Source organism: Crassostrea angulata, chromosome 10, assembly GCF_025612915.1.
Source record: "Crassostrea angulata isolate pt1a10 chromosome 10, ASM2561291v2, whole genome shotgun sequence".
NCBI classification, from domain to species: Eukaryota; Metazoa; Mollusca; class Bivalvia; order Ostreida; family Ostreidae; genus Magallana; species Magallana angulata.
In genome coordinates, this window is record NC_069120.1 from 26,297,896 (window position 1) to 26,314,105 (window position 16,210).

The 16,210-nt window shown below is 34.4% G+C and overlaps 1 pseudogene; it reads left to right on the forward strand.

The window, feature by feature from the left end:
- Positions 1–6,408: 6,408 nt before the first annotated feature.
- Positions 6,409–8,183, forward strand: LOC128165757 (uncharacterized; annotated as a pseudogene).
- Positions 8,184–16,210: the final 8,027 nt, after the last annotated feature.

A 16,210-nucleotide genomic window follows, 5' to 3' on the forward strand; every position in this document is an offset into this window, starting at 1 on the left:
AACGATTTTGGAGAAAATAATAAAGTTGCCTTGAAAATAACAGTCAAACTCATTACAACAAACCTTTTTGAGACTGCAAATACCTTTCAACTAAAAATTGTAATCCACAGAATGGAAGAATTTAACAATTTTTCATTAACTACACATATTTTCTTTGTAAAACTGGGTCCGTAGAACATTACTCATTTTAGCGATAAAACATATTCTATCATATTCTCTCCTAACAAATATAATGTAACTTTTTTGCATGTAATCAAATATTTTTTGTCATCCCGAAGACAAAAGTAAGTACTTAGTTGAAATGTATACATGTATTTGTTATTTTATACTTTCTCTCAGAATATATAGCAAAAGTCCAATGAAAATTTACCCGTATTTGTATTATCATTTCTGAGTTTATTCATGCAGATATGAGATATTGTGGAAACTCGTTAGCGTGAATGTATTACGCAAGCGCAAGATTGTAAAATCCAAAAAATCCAGGTGATTTCCGGGATTTTTTGAGGAATTTTCGTTGATTATTAATTAGCAAAGCTTAACTGAGAAAAAATAAAAACAAATTGGTAATTTTCAAGTACCAATGATGTTTAAAATATATAAAACAAAAGACGGTATTCTTCCGATTTCTCGGTATTAAAGACCAAAAATTCGAGTCTATTATTTAAATATAGTAGTATAGATAATTTTAAACTATCGTACGATTAAATATTTAAATATAAATAAGCAAACCCCGCTGGTGCATCAATTTGGCGTCATTTGAAGTTATGGGTTTTATAGTACAAAATCGACACGTAGTGTTATCACAGGCAAAGACAGTAAAAATGTAAATATACAAAATTTTGATTTATATACATTGTACATCTGTTTGAACATTGCGTGAATTATATAGTACATATGTATGTATCTACTCATAAATATTTTAATTATATTCTATTTATACGTCAAGACAAGTTCAAATTCACTGTGCTTTAAAATATTTTTCAAATGCATAAAACACATTTCTACATGCAAATTTACTTTATATTCATTCATTCTTTATTTGCAAAAGACATACATCTTATGGCATATGTTATTACATATAAGCAATATTGAAGTAATGGTATGGTACATGTACATGTAAAGTACATTGACAATGTATATAAAAGAAAATTTTACTAACAGGCAAGACGAAAAAAGAAAACCAGATAAATTTTCTTAATTATCATGAATATTGAAAGCTAGATGGAGATACTTCCCCAAATTACACAGTTCTTTAAAATTTTGAACACTTAATAATTGTATAATTTTTTTTTAAATTTTGAACACTTAATAATTGTATGACCTACATACTGTTTGATGCCCCTTGATACAAGGAACAAGAATATATATGGTTTAAGGGTGGGGATCTCAACCGTTTTGAAGATATTAAGGGACTTGCTGTCTGAGGGGGTCAGGACCACCCACAGGGCCCATGACCTACATAACATTTGATGCCCCTTGACATCAGAAACATGAATATATATGGTTTAGGGGTCATGATTATAACAGTTTCTGAGATATATGGTAATTTCAAACTTGGGGGGGGGGTGTGGTGGGATGACCCCAGGGGTCAGATCTAATAAACCCTATATATTGCCAGTAACAGTCAATACATGATTATGAAAACCCTATATTTAAATTATTATCTTTGTCCGTCTTCAAGCCCCCCCCCCCCCCCCCGAAAAGTGGTTGTCTAACCCAAAATATCCTAGAGTTTTGTGCAATTCTGTTCAGCCATCTCTGAGAAACAAGTTCAGAGCTGGAAAGAAGTAAAAAGAAGAATAATAATACATACTTGTATTAAGAATCGTACAAAAACAATAAGTCTCCAAATTTCATTCGGGAGACATAATAATAAAAATTAAATAGAGACAGGATCATCAAACATCAATAATTTAAAGATAATTGACAATTTCTGATTCTAAGGGGGTCAGGATGACCCCTTAGGGCCATGACTTACAAGAAATAATGATCTGATGTGCCATGACTTAAGGAGGAATAATATCTTTGGATTAAGGTGGGGATCTCAATGGTTTTTATGATATTTGATAATTCCAGGAAGAGCACTTGGGATCATGACCTACATACCATCTGAAATGCCTTAAACAAAGAAACAATAATATAATATGTACATGATATATGATTCAATTTAAGAACCCAGATATAGATCAATCATCTATGTTTTGTAATACTTCCTATGTATATATATACATGTATTAGTTTGTGTTTTGTTCTATACTATTCATGATAATGACTGTAGTATGGCTTAGTCTTATTTTAAATTACATTAAAAAATTGTCAAAAATATGACTTGGAACCCCCACCCCCAAACAAACTCAAATGTAAACTGTTCTCCCCCATCCCCCAGCCCCCTTTAAATGTCAAATGATCTATTAAAATCAAAAAATAATTTGGGTGTCTAAAAACTTTTATAGACTGGTAAGAAATGTTATTCTTAAAAAAAATTACATTACACCTTGCATATTTGACAAATGATCTATTGAGATATGACCATAAGGTCATATTTCTACCTTGGGATCAATAACTAGTATTCATTGACAAGTTAAAATTAATAACAATAAATGATTCAAATTATAAATGTTTATACTCTACATTCACACCCCCCCCCCAATCTAACCTAGTTCTAAAGATTCAGTCTTCTTAATACATTCTTACATGTGTACAGTAGCAAATTCTACATCATATTTCTTGATTGCTTTTTCTCTTCTGATACACATTAACATTTTGGAAATTGCTTAATTCAATTTTTAAGATTTATAAACAAAATGTTTTATGCATGTGTATTCGCCTATTTGGGGGCAATTGTAAAGTCTCCTAAACAAATCAGTGACATCATTAGGCTAGGAATTACCCACATGGATCAAACACTACAGTAACTGTAACATATGAAAAAGATAAAATACTTTATTATTTCTAGTTCTAGAATGTCAGGGTGTCTCCAAAGGGGCATAATCTATATACAATTTTACGCACAATGACACAAAGAGCAAGAATAAATGATATGGTTTAGGGATGAGGATCTCAGATCTCAGAAGTTAACAAAATATACAGTGTATCATCATTTCCTATTTCATAAAGGCGGGGTGGGGGGGGGGGGGGTTAAAGACAACACCTGGGGGTCATTAATGTACTTTACACCATTTGATGCATCACAATGACATTAGAAGATATTTTGTATTTTCCTGTTTCGTGGGGTCAGAACAGTCCCATAAGGTCATGACCTCGTACATTGTATTTGATGCATTATAATACATTAAGAAAGAAATACTCCTTCCTTCCTATTATACCTCATGTAAAAATGATAAGTGTCTACAGTGCACTTACTTACATGTAATACACAAATTTAATAAGAAATTGTTTATACAGGGTCAATATGGGGTCAACTCAATAGTGCAAGTCTGACAAATGAAAAAAATAACTTTTGCAACTAAAATGACAGAAACTTTACAAATTCGATAGGATAGGTAACGATGATAAGCTTACTTAAATATTAAAAGATGATGATACGGGAGATCACATTTAGAAAGTGAAAGTAGAACTTATGTATGCTGGCATCTCATTATATTGTGCTACTGCTACTACATGTATTATGCTTTCCTATATTGGTCAACATCATAATGATAATCCAATTAAAACACAATAATGAATTCCTTTAGCTGATCTTAACTAATCCTTTTCTGCATATGGAAAACACACACATGAACCCATCTACAATCGAAGAGCTGGGTAAAACTAGTACCCGCTAATAAGACTTGCAGACCTGTGTTGTGTACGTAACTTCAGACAAAGATCAGTTATTTGTAACATGCATGTATTTTTATGACCGATTCTTTAAATCCACTTGCACTATTTTATTAGGTAAATAACAGCTTTAAGGTGGTGCAGGACACCTGCATATTGTGATGTATACTTCTATTGCTATTGAGATAAACAATAAAGTATATTAAATATTAATTAAATATTTACCCCCCCCCCCCCCCCCCAAATAATTTTACCTAACATTGAAGCGCAATGGGTTAGAGCGTTTATATGTCTGTAAGAGCATTGGGGTCCAAGGTGTATTTTTGGTAATTTTACAATTGATATAAATGAATTTTCATGGGGAGGGGGGGGGGGGGTCTGGACCCCTCACTCCCACCCCTTCTCTAAATTTGTGCACACGATGATGTACATGTAGGCACACAGAAGCAACGGCAACCGCCACGGGGAGGGGGCATAATTTAATTTTTAATTTTGTTTGTAATAATTATATAGACCATTATACTTTCTATGACATGAAATGTTAAGGTTATTGATTAACTGAAAATTCACTGCAAACAGTTCAACCCCAAATTGCACATAAAGTGCTGCTTATGTGTATTATCATATGGGAAGGGATCTCATCCTTCAGATATGAAAATTAAAATTCTTAAATGTGTTACCGGAGCTTGCATGTGGCCTTCATTTTTAATTAAACTGGTACAAAACAGTGTTATTTAGGGGCAAACACTTGGTGCGGGTATTACTGTCTAATGAAAGCATCGTCCTTGTGCATTAGCTGGCTAGGGAAAGGTAACTCCTGTTAGTGACTGAAAATAATATTAAGGAGACTAGATATTAATATAAATGAATATAAAAAAACGATATACTAGTAATTTATTTATAAATACTTTCTTCTGATTAAACGAAAAAACTTCATCAAACCCGAGTTACACTGTAGCTGTAGCACTTCTACCGTTGAATCATTTTGTCATGCTGTAAATTTAAAATTCACCGGGTGGGCGTAAATACCAAATTATGAATTTTGAATCGTTCGTGCTATCAATGTAGCTTTTAATAGCATCGTCTGAGAAATAATCCACAGATAGCAAGCAGCAAAGGTAAAAAAAATCAATACGGTGTAAAAAAAAAATGAATTATAACTACTTAAATTAAACAATAAAAATCCACAGATAGCAAGCAGCAAAGGTAAAAAAAATCAATACGATGTAAAAAAAAAAATTTTGAAATAAACATTAAAAATCCCCCCCCCCCCCCCCCCCCCCCGGTGGACGTTTAGAAGTACATATACATTACTACTCGACTTTTATACATGTACATGTATATTGGAACTTGAAGCGACAATGAGGGCATTCTTGGCTTAATTCGTTTCACTTGAGCAATATTAATGATAATTAAATATGAAGATTTGTAACTTGTATAGATGTATGGAATGACATAGATTCTGTAAGGAAGGGAAGTAAATATTCTCATTTTTGTTTGCAAATTCATGGTACAAGTAAAATCATTTTCATTGAGGAAGGAAATGTATATTTAAGAAATAGATTTAAAAAAAAGATATACTTGTATGCCATGGAATACTCTACAAATATGCTGCTAACGGTTATACATTTTAAGAACCATGAGCAATATTTGTATCTATCGCGAGAATTGTATGAGAAATTTAGTGATTTCAAACGTTCAATGATTACACATGTCTACCTATTTTAAAGTATTTTAAACAATCCTTCATTTGAGGCCGTGAAAAAATTCTACGTGTAAATATATTGGGGTAAAATATGTTTTTTAAAGGCGTTAAGAATTTTAATGTTTAAGTAAATTTGAAAAATGACCACAAACACCCGTTTTTATTTTCTAAAAAGCAACTTTTCACAATAATAGTTTTATTGCTATTAATCAGGTGGTATAATTTCTCTAAGAAAGGAAAATGAAATATCATATACGGCAAAAGAAAAGCATGCTTTAAACCTGTTGGTCATGAAGTTGCGCGCTTTCCAAGCTGACAAAAAAGACATACTTTTCAATCATTGAAATGATGGATATTCATCATTAGAGATGGCTATTAATTAAAATAAAGTTAACTCTTCGAATGTTTTAGCATAAAAGTTACAAATGTATCACAACCATAATTCAACACCGATAAACATGCAAAGTGAAACATAATTATTATAAAGAAGTAATTAAAAAATGTATGTAACTTGATCTATTATATACAAGAAGAGGATATACATAAGTTCTGCCTGTGTCCAATCCTATTGAATTATTCAATAAGATATGTTAAAACTAAATATAAAAAAAAGATTTATGTAGCATCGTTTTTGAATAGCCGGGGGGGGGGGGGGGGGGGGGGGTTCAAACATAATTTTGACAAACACTGTCTCAAAACACATTCATTATTCATATTATAATTAAAAAGAGAAAACCATACAATTTAAGCAACAAATTTTCGATAAACGTTATCAAACAAATTGCTAACCTACAAATTTTATCAATTTGATACAAACAGTTTGGGAGAATCACCTATATTTGTAAATATTAAGAATAGCTCTAACACACAGGTTATTTTCTGATTTTTTGAATAACTTGCTTATACTTTATTTTTTTTTCAGAATGTACGGCAACTTTTCTCCCGTTTCCTCCGGGGACCAACGTTATGAAAGAACCCTCCTCGCCTCTTGACTTCGAGGAAAAAGCAGAGAGGCTTATCGCAATGCAATCCTCACACATCAACCCTGTCTCACCTGACTTATCTTCGCCAAATCCCGCACCGCATCACAGCAACTTCACGAAGACAACGCAACAGATAAAGATTCGTGTAGTATCAACGTTTCTACAGTGAATTTTAACCCAGGAAACAGTGCTTCTTATTTCCTCCTTACGTCTGCTTCTGAAGCTGTGACGTCATCGTCCAATACAGTTGCTGGCGCCTTGTGCTCCGAGGACACATGTTATCAACAGCCTACAGTGACACATGCGTTGGTGAGTGAGGATGTCTATCTGGATCAGAGTGACAATGTTCCCTTCAACTGCACAGGTGAATTCGACATAAACGAGGCAGCTAAGAGACTTTTTATGACAGCTTCCATCAGCCCGGACGAGAACGCAAAGCAAGGTCAAGAAAAAAAAGAAGAAACCTTCGAAGGAGAAAAGCAGAAGTGCCATACGATTCCATGCCAACTATCAACGCCATCCTAAACCACCCTATCCCTACACTGGAATGATTATCCATGCGATCAACTCAACAACAGAGAAAAGCCTGACACTCACCGGAATCATCAGCAAACTGAGGGAGATGCTCACCTTCTTCAAGGGCAGCTACACCGGCTGAAAGGACTCCGTCCGACACAACCTATCACATAAGGCCTGCTTTGTGAAAGGAGGTCGATGTTCCAGACAGCAATGGAAACCTGTAGCATTTAGATATCTCCAAAGCGCCCATCAACTGCTTCAAACTTCAGGACACACCTGTGGCACGTGAAGGACACTGGGCCCAAGATCTCCACGCTCAGATTGGATTCCCGGAAATCCACATTCCTGCCAAGACACCAAAGCCAGTCGTCAGCACCCAGGAGTTTCCGTGGACCACGAAAGACGATGAGGACAATTCGTCAAGTGTGCACAGTGACGAGGCGTACAGCAACTTTAGTCCAGAGTCGAACTACGCAGTCCCACTCAGTGTTACCCCGCCTTCTACAGCCAGCGACGAGTTCATATCAGCGCCTTGCAACGAGAGTCTTACCGAGTCAAGAGAAGTACCTGCCTTTCTCTCTGACACCAGCTTTGATGACCATAGCATGGGACCTGTGAAATCCGGGAAAGTCTTGCGACACACCAGACGATACAACCCAGCATGGAACAAGAGAAACAACGCAGACGTAATGAAAACTATCGCCCGAAAAGCAGCTAGAAATGTCATCCATCAATCGATCACGGAAGACCGAAAGCCACTTTGTCCGTCTGCTCAGTATCCACAGCTTCCAAATCACCATCTTCAGTATGAAGTCCATCATTACGAAGATCAGCAGCACTACCCCAGTTCCAACTACTATCTACATGCAGCGTACCCGACTTACGAATATCCCTCAGCTTTCCAACCTTACCAGTGCCCACCAGCGATGAACCCGTATCCAGTTTATCCATTTGCCTCTGCATTCGAAGCCGAGCCACAGCATTACGCCGGATATCCGTATCATCACTACCAAGCAATGGACTGGAACCCGTACCCGCATCCACTTCCATCTTGGAACTGTGCCAACTACCAGAACCAATTCCAACCGCAGACGACAGATGACATCATGACCGGAAGCAGTGTGTTTCCTCAGGAACAGAACCCTGTAGATCTCAGTGTAGGCCGTGTTCCTTACGTCGAGGCAGAAGATAAATAAACATTCCATATTCTTCCAAGGATGAAATTCACAATTATTGGAACTGTGTCAGTTGTGTGCTTTGAGTTCGTGAGCAGAATTAGTTTCTCCCTGGAAAATGACTGATGATTGTTAATCGTTTATTTATCTATTTATTAATTTATGTCGACCAGACTAGAAACCCTATTTAATGACAGTAAACATAAGTTTTAACGTATGTGTTTTAGTTTCTTGTCAAAAACATGTGTTGTTATGTTTAATGTGATGTACAGTACATTGTATATAATTTTTTGAGTTGAAACTAATTCATAAAAGAAGCTTTATTTATTGACACTTGTTAATTTTGTTCCCAAAGAATCATTTCATTCATATGTTTTGAGGTTTCATACCCAAAGGTATTGACAATAAATTGTTATTTGCTAAAACCACTGTGTTGTCTATGGTAAATTGTTGTCTCGATTCCTGGTATATCCTCAGGTAAATATATATATATATATATATATATATATATATATATATATATATATATATATATATATATATATATATATATATATATATATATATATATATATATATATATTTAATTTTGTTTGTAACGCCTCATTTGATTGGCTGATACAGATGGAGGGACATGGATGGGGACACACCCACTTGACAACATCTATCTGGAACTACTTTTTTTTTAACATGTAAACCTTAAATGTACACTTGCATGCATGTGTATATAATAGTAAATAAATAGAATATGACGAAAGAGTTCATCTCTTTTCATTTGCATACTATAAATTTATAATAAAAAAAATAAAAAATATAAAAATTAATATAAAAAAAATATGCTCCAATCTTTCCAAATTGAAAAAAAATTAAAAATGATTTTAAAATGTCTTACAAATGGAACTGAAGGGGGTGTTGAATCTTTTTCAAGGTATGAATAAACAAATATCAATAAATTTTATACCATTGTTACAATAAGCGCCTTATTCACCAAAACAACAAATTTTTACCCTGAATGGGAATTGCACCCAAATCTGTCTTTTAAGAGCGCTTTACTTTTAAGCTATCTGGGTTTATGGTGGCATTTTGGTGTGGTTTTAATATTCTGATGCCTCTTTTCGTAAAAACATTTGGCGAGCACATTTCCATCTGATTGAGCTAGCCCCCCCCCCCAAATTACTATAATCTGTTAACAGGTTAAATAATTGCTGTCGGGATATAAATCATGAATTCTCTGTTAACAGTTACATTCTCGATGGCTCAGAGAAAACAAATGAGCGAAACCCTTAGTGTACATGTACTTACTAAAAAGCGGCAAAATACTATCCATTTTCAGCATGCTCGGTCATTTCAGACACCGCTCCCAATATCCGAGTCGATCTCCGAACATGAACTTGACCTGTGCTTCATCAACGGCCCAAACTGGCCAAGAGGCCTGCCCCTGCAATCTGCACTTTCACACTTCAACTTTTAACAACTGTACTTAACTTTGAGAAGGATAAACTGCGAAGACACGAACCAGCGTCCAAACACCAAATTCAAAAATATGGCCGCCGCCCCTCCCTTCGTTCTAATCTGGGTCACCAGATTTAGCTTAACAAAATGATTTGGCAGATCTGATTGTATGTTATTGACCCTCCAGTCTTCGATCTTTAGAAAATAAAATAAAATTGTAATAGGAACACTTCCTAAAATGTCTTATTTTATAATATTTAACGTGCGAGTACACATTATTGCTGAAAAATACACAATTTTTCTGTATTACTCTCTTCATGTCAGCTGTCATGTAAAAATTTCTAGGCAAATCTCTGCACTATTCATTTATTTAATTTGAGGAATAAATATTTTCATCAATATTGACTTTCTGCTGGTTAAAATTAAACCCTGTCCATGACCTTCGATTTACAGGAAGTTCGAGTACCCATTATTGCCGCTCATATCTTTTCGTTATTTTTCAGAAATTAATCGATAGGAAGGTCAAAGATTTAAAATAATCTAACAATATAAGATAAAATGAAAGAATTCAACATGTATATAAATACATGTATATCATAAACGCAATTCAATCAGATTATAAGCAATATTCTTTTCGATGTCCCTGCGGCCATATGCACACAAACGCGGGAACATGTGCTTCGCATGTCTACGGTGGGACAAATGATTAAAAATTAAAGAAATGCATTGTTTTTTTATTGAACGCTTTTTAAAAATAAGTTTTAGTGTGTCCAGTAAAAGAAATAATGTGTGTGAAAGTTATTAGCAACGCCTCTGATTTACACTGCAGGTGCGTATGGATAAATCTTTGATCCGCCTCAGGTTGCAAACAAAATGGCGTCTTACAAGCAAGCAGACGCGTGGTTCTCTTTCTTAAATATTGTGTAGTAGGAATTGTACCTTGCGTAATTTTGTCAAATATCATAACACGGAGGTAAATATTCTTCGAATTTGGACCTAAACAAAAAATGCCCTGTCATCAAAGTGGATTACAAGTCAAAGATTCAGTGGAATGTGTCATCGCACGGATACAGCTGAGATACGTTTTTATAGGCTTACCATTGTTAAGATGGGTTCCAAACTGTTTAAGGTAGATTTTCTTCATTCCCAACTTTTATAGTGTCTTAAAAATTCTATTATTTATTCATTTTGGTTTGTAGCTGAAAATTACGAATAGATTGCGGAAATCTTGCGGTTTCTATAACAATCGGCAATAATGGGTACTGGGCATTAATGGCTATTTGCACGTTATATTAATTAAATAAATGTATACATTGTTAAACTGAATTCAACAGTTTGGCGTTTTTAATTAATCATTGCTGGAAAATACTTACTGCTGAAATATACAAGAAAAAAATCATTATGGCTCGGAAACATGCATATGAAGGAAATATGTATATGTGTATACCAAGTGAATTGGAATATAACACAAGAAAACTCTCTCTCTCTCTATCTCACTCTCTCTCTCTCTCATGACATTTAATCCATAAATAGAAAGTAATTTACAGATCATGTGAATTCTCGTTTAAACCTTTATCTTGCATTCAAAAGCGAAACACCGTATCATTAGTGTGCATTGTTGTCCATAACAAAATCAAAGGTAACGTTTTGCTTTTTAATGGAAAGTACAATTTATATCGTCAATTATCTTTTAAACTATTTTTATACTATTCTAAACTATATATTTTCAAACTATACTTATTTTCATTTGGAATTATTTGAGATATTAGTGATATTTAATCACAGGTGCTCACGAACAGAGGATCGTGTCCATGCATGCACCTCCTTTCTCAATGTATGCATAAAGGAAACGAAAGCGGGCATATATAAAAAAGAACTTATTCAAAATAAATATGACTGGACAAAACTTTCAGAATCAGAGGGGCAATCAGTTTTTGAAACGAAGTTCGCAGTTTGTCATTCGCAATTAAATTAGATTGGGTTGCTAGAACGCCGTTCGAAATTCAAAAATCAATATTCATATTCGAGGCCCGAGAGGGGAAACGAAGAGAGTTTCTACGTACCTGTTTAAATGTGGACACTCGTGTTACTTAACTTTTTTGAAAAAAGAATCGAAGTCCAAGATACCAACATATTATTATAGTTTTTAGCTCACCTGAAACGAAGGATCAAGTGAATTCTCTGATCACCTTTTGTCCGTCCGTCCGTCTTTCCGTCTGTAAACTTTTCACATTTTTGACTTCTTCTCTAAACCCACTGGGCCAAATTTAATCAAACTTGATACAAAGCATCTTTATGGAAACATGACTCTAAATCGTCAAATTAAAGGGCTAAACCCATTTTGAAAGGGAGATAATATTGTGAAACAGTGAGTATAGGGGGTGTGCCTTTTAAACTCTTCTTCTCAAGAACCACTGCACCAGAAATGACAATATTTAAAAAAGCTTGTATATATAGCGAAGATACTAAATTGTATAAATCGTGACCCCGAACAAAACTGGGCCCCAGGTGGTGTTCAAATTTAACACAGAAACGCATAGGAAAAATGTTTGAAAATCTTCTCAAGAACCACTGCACCAAAAATGTTAATATTTACACAAGTGCTTGTACAGTATATATAGTGAGGTTCTATGAACAGTCCTGTCCTTGTACATATGAATTTTTTTTTCTCTCTCTCTCTTTCTCTCTTTCTCTCTCTCTTTCTAATTATGCTATTTGAATGTGTCATCGCACGGATACAGCTGAGATTCGTTTTCATAGGCTTACCATTGTTAAGATGGGTTCCAAACTGTTTAAGGTAGATTTTCTTCATTCCCAACTTTTATAGTGTCTTAAAAATTCTATTATTTATTCATTTTGGTTTGTAGCTGAAAATTACGAATAGATTGCACAAATCTTGCTGTTTCTATAACAATCGGCAATAATGGGTACTGGGCATTAATGGCTATTTGCACGTTATATTAATTAAATAAATGTATACATTGTTAAACTTAATTCAACAGTTTGGCGTTTTTAATTAATCATTGCTGGAAAATACTTACTGCTGAAATATACAAGAAAAAAATCATTATGGCTCGGAAACATGCATATGAAGGAAATATGTATATGTGTATACCAAGTGAATTGGAATATAACACAAGAAAACTCTCTCTCTCTCTATCGCACTCTCTCTCTCTCATGACATTTAATCCATAAATAGAAAGTAATTTACAGATCATGTGAATTCTCGTTTAAACCTTTATCTTGCATTCAAAAGCGAAACACCGTATCATTAGTGTGCATTGTTGTCCATAACAAAATCAAAGGTAACTTTATGCATTTTAATCGAAAGTACAATTTATATAGTCAGTTATTTTTTGAACTACTAAAGAATCAAACTATACTTATTTTCATTTGGAATTATTTGAGATATTAGTGATATTTAATCACAGGTGCTCAAAAACAGAGGATCGTGTCCATACATGCACCTCCTTTCTCAATGTATGCATAAAGGAAACGAAAGTGGGCATATATAAAAAAGAACTTATTCAAAATAAATATGACTGGACAAAACTTTCAGTATCAGAGGGGCAATCAGTTTTTGAAACGCAGTTCGCAGTTTGTCATTCACAAATTAAATTAGATTGGGTTGCTAGAAAGCCGTTCGAAATTCAAAAATCAATATTCATATTCGAGGCCCGAGAGGGGAAACGAAGAGAGTTTCTACGTACCTGTTTAAATGTGGACACTCGTGTTACTTAACTTTTTTGAAAAAAGAATCGAAGTCCAAGATATCAACATATTATTATAGTTTTTAGCTCACCTGAAACGAAGGATCAAGTGAATTCTCTGATCACCTTTTGTCCGTCCGTCCGTCTTTCCGTCTGTAAACTTTTCACATTTTTGACTTCTTCTCTAAACCCACCGGGCCAAATTTAATCAAACTTGATACAAAGCATCTTTATGGAAACATGACTCTAAATCGCCAAATTAAAGGGCTAAACCCATTTTGAAAAGGAGATATTTGTAAATCAGTGAGTATAGGGGGTGTGCCTTTTAAACTCTTCTTCTCAAGAACCACTTCACCAGAAATGACAATATTTAAACAAGCTTGTATATATAGCGAAGATACTAAATTGTATAAATTGTGACCCCGAACAAAACTGGGCCCCAGGTGGTGTTCAAATTTAACACAGTAACGCGTAGGAAAAATGTTTAAAAATCTTCTCAAGAACCACTGCACCAAAAATGTTAATATTTACACAAGTGCTTGTACAGTATATATAGTGAGGTTCTATGAACAGTCCTGTCCTTGGACATATGAATTTCTCTCTCTCTCTCTCTCTCTCTCTCTCTCTCTCTCTCTCTCTCTTTTCTCTCTCTCTCTCTCTCTCTCTCTCTCTCTCTCTCTCTCTCTCTCTCTCTCTCTCTCCAAGATGGGTTAAGATGGGTTCCAAACTGTTTAAGGTAGATTTTCTTCATTCCCAACTTTTATAGTGTCTTAAAAATTCTATTATTTATTCATTTTGGTTTGTAGCTGAAAATTACGAATAGATTGCACAAATCTTGCTGTTTCTATAACAATCGGCAATAATGGGTACTGGGCATTAATGGCTATTTGCACGTTATATTAATTAAATAAATGTATACATTGTTAAACTTAATTCAACAGTTTGGCGTTTTTAATTAATCATTGCTGGAAAATACTTACTGCTGAAATATACAAGAAAAAAATCATTATGGCTCGGAAACATGCATATGAAGGAAATATGTATATGTGTATACCAAGTGAATTGGAATATAACACAAGAAAACTCTCTCTCTCTCTCTATCTCACTCTCTCTCTCTCATGACATTTAATCCATAAATAGAAAGTAATTTACAGATCATGTGAATTCTCGTTTAAACCTTTATCTTGCATTCAAAAGCGAAACACCGTATCATTAGTGTGCAATGTTGTCCATAACAAAATCAAAGGTAACGTTTTGCATTTTAATCGAAAGTACAATTTATATAGTCAATTATTTTTTGAACTACTAAAGAATCAAACTATACTTATTTTCATTTGGAATTATTTGAGATATTAGTGATATTTAATCACAGGTGCTCAAAAACAGAGGATCGTGTCCATACATGCACCTCCTTTCTCAATGTATGCATAAAGGAAACGAAAGTGGGCATATATAAAAAAGAACTTATTCAAAATAAATATGACTGGACAAAACTTTCAGTATCAGAGGGGCAATCAGTTTTTGAAACGCAGTTCGCAGTTTGTCATTCACAAATTAAATTAGATTGGGTGCTAGAAAGCCGTTCGAAATTCAAAAATCAATATTCATATTTGAGGCCCGAGAGGGGAAACGAAGAGAGTTTCTACGTACCTGTTTAAATGTGGACACTCGTGTTACTTAACTTTTTTGAAAAAAGAATCGAAGTCCAAGATATCAACATATTATTATAGTTTTTAGCTCACCTGAAACGAAGGATCAAGTGAATTCTCTGATCACCTTTTGTCCGTCCGTCCGTCTTTCCGTCTGTAAACTTTTCACATTTTTGACTTCTTCTCTAAACCCACCGGGCCAAATTTAATCAAACTTGATACAAAGCATCTTTATGGAAACATGACTCTAAATCGTCAAATTAAAGGGCTAAACCCATTTTGAAAAGGAGATATTTGTAAATCAGTGAGTATATGGGGTGTGCCTTTTAAACTCTTCTTCTCAAGAACCACTTCACCAGAAATGACAATATTTAAACAAGCTTGTATATATAGCGAAGATACTAAATTGTATAAATTGTGACCCCGAACAAAACTGGGCCCCAGGTGGTGTTCAAATTTAACACAGTAACGCGTAGGAAAAATGTTTAAAAATCTTCTCAAGAACCACTGCACCAAAAATGTTAATATTTACACAAGTGCTTGTACAGTATATATAGTGAGGTTCTATGAACAGTCCTGTCCTTGGACATATGAATTTCTCTCTCTCTCTCTCTCTCTCTCTCTCTCTCTCTTTTTTTCTCTCTCTCTCTTTCTCTCTCTGTCTCTGTCTCTGTCTCTGTCTCTCTCTCTCTCTCTCTCTCTGCTATTTGAATGTGTCATCGCACGGATACAGCTGAGATACGTTTTCATAGGCTTACCATTGTTAAGATGGGTTCCAAACTGTTTAAGGTAGATTATCTTCATTCCCAACTTTTAAAGTGTCTTAAAAATTCTACTTTTTTTTTATATTTTGGTTTGAAGTTTTAAACTACGAATAGATTGCACAAATTTTGCTGTTTCTATAACAATCGGCAATAATGGGTACTGGGCAATCATGGCTATTTTCACGTTATATCAATTAAATAAATGTATACATTGTTAATCTGAATTTAACAGTTTGGCGTATTTAATTAATTATTGCTGGAAAATACTTACTGCTGAAATATACAAGAAAAAAATCATTATGGCTAGGAAACATGCATATGAAGTAAATATGTATATGTGTATACCAAGTGAATTGGAATATAACACAAGAAAACACAATCTCTCTCTCTATCTCACTCTCTCTCACTCTCTCTCTCTCTCTCTCTCTCTCTCTCTCTCTCTCTCTCTCTCTCTCTCTCTCATGACATTTAAT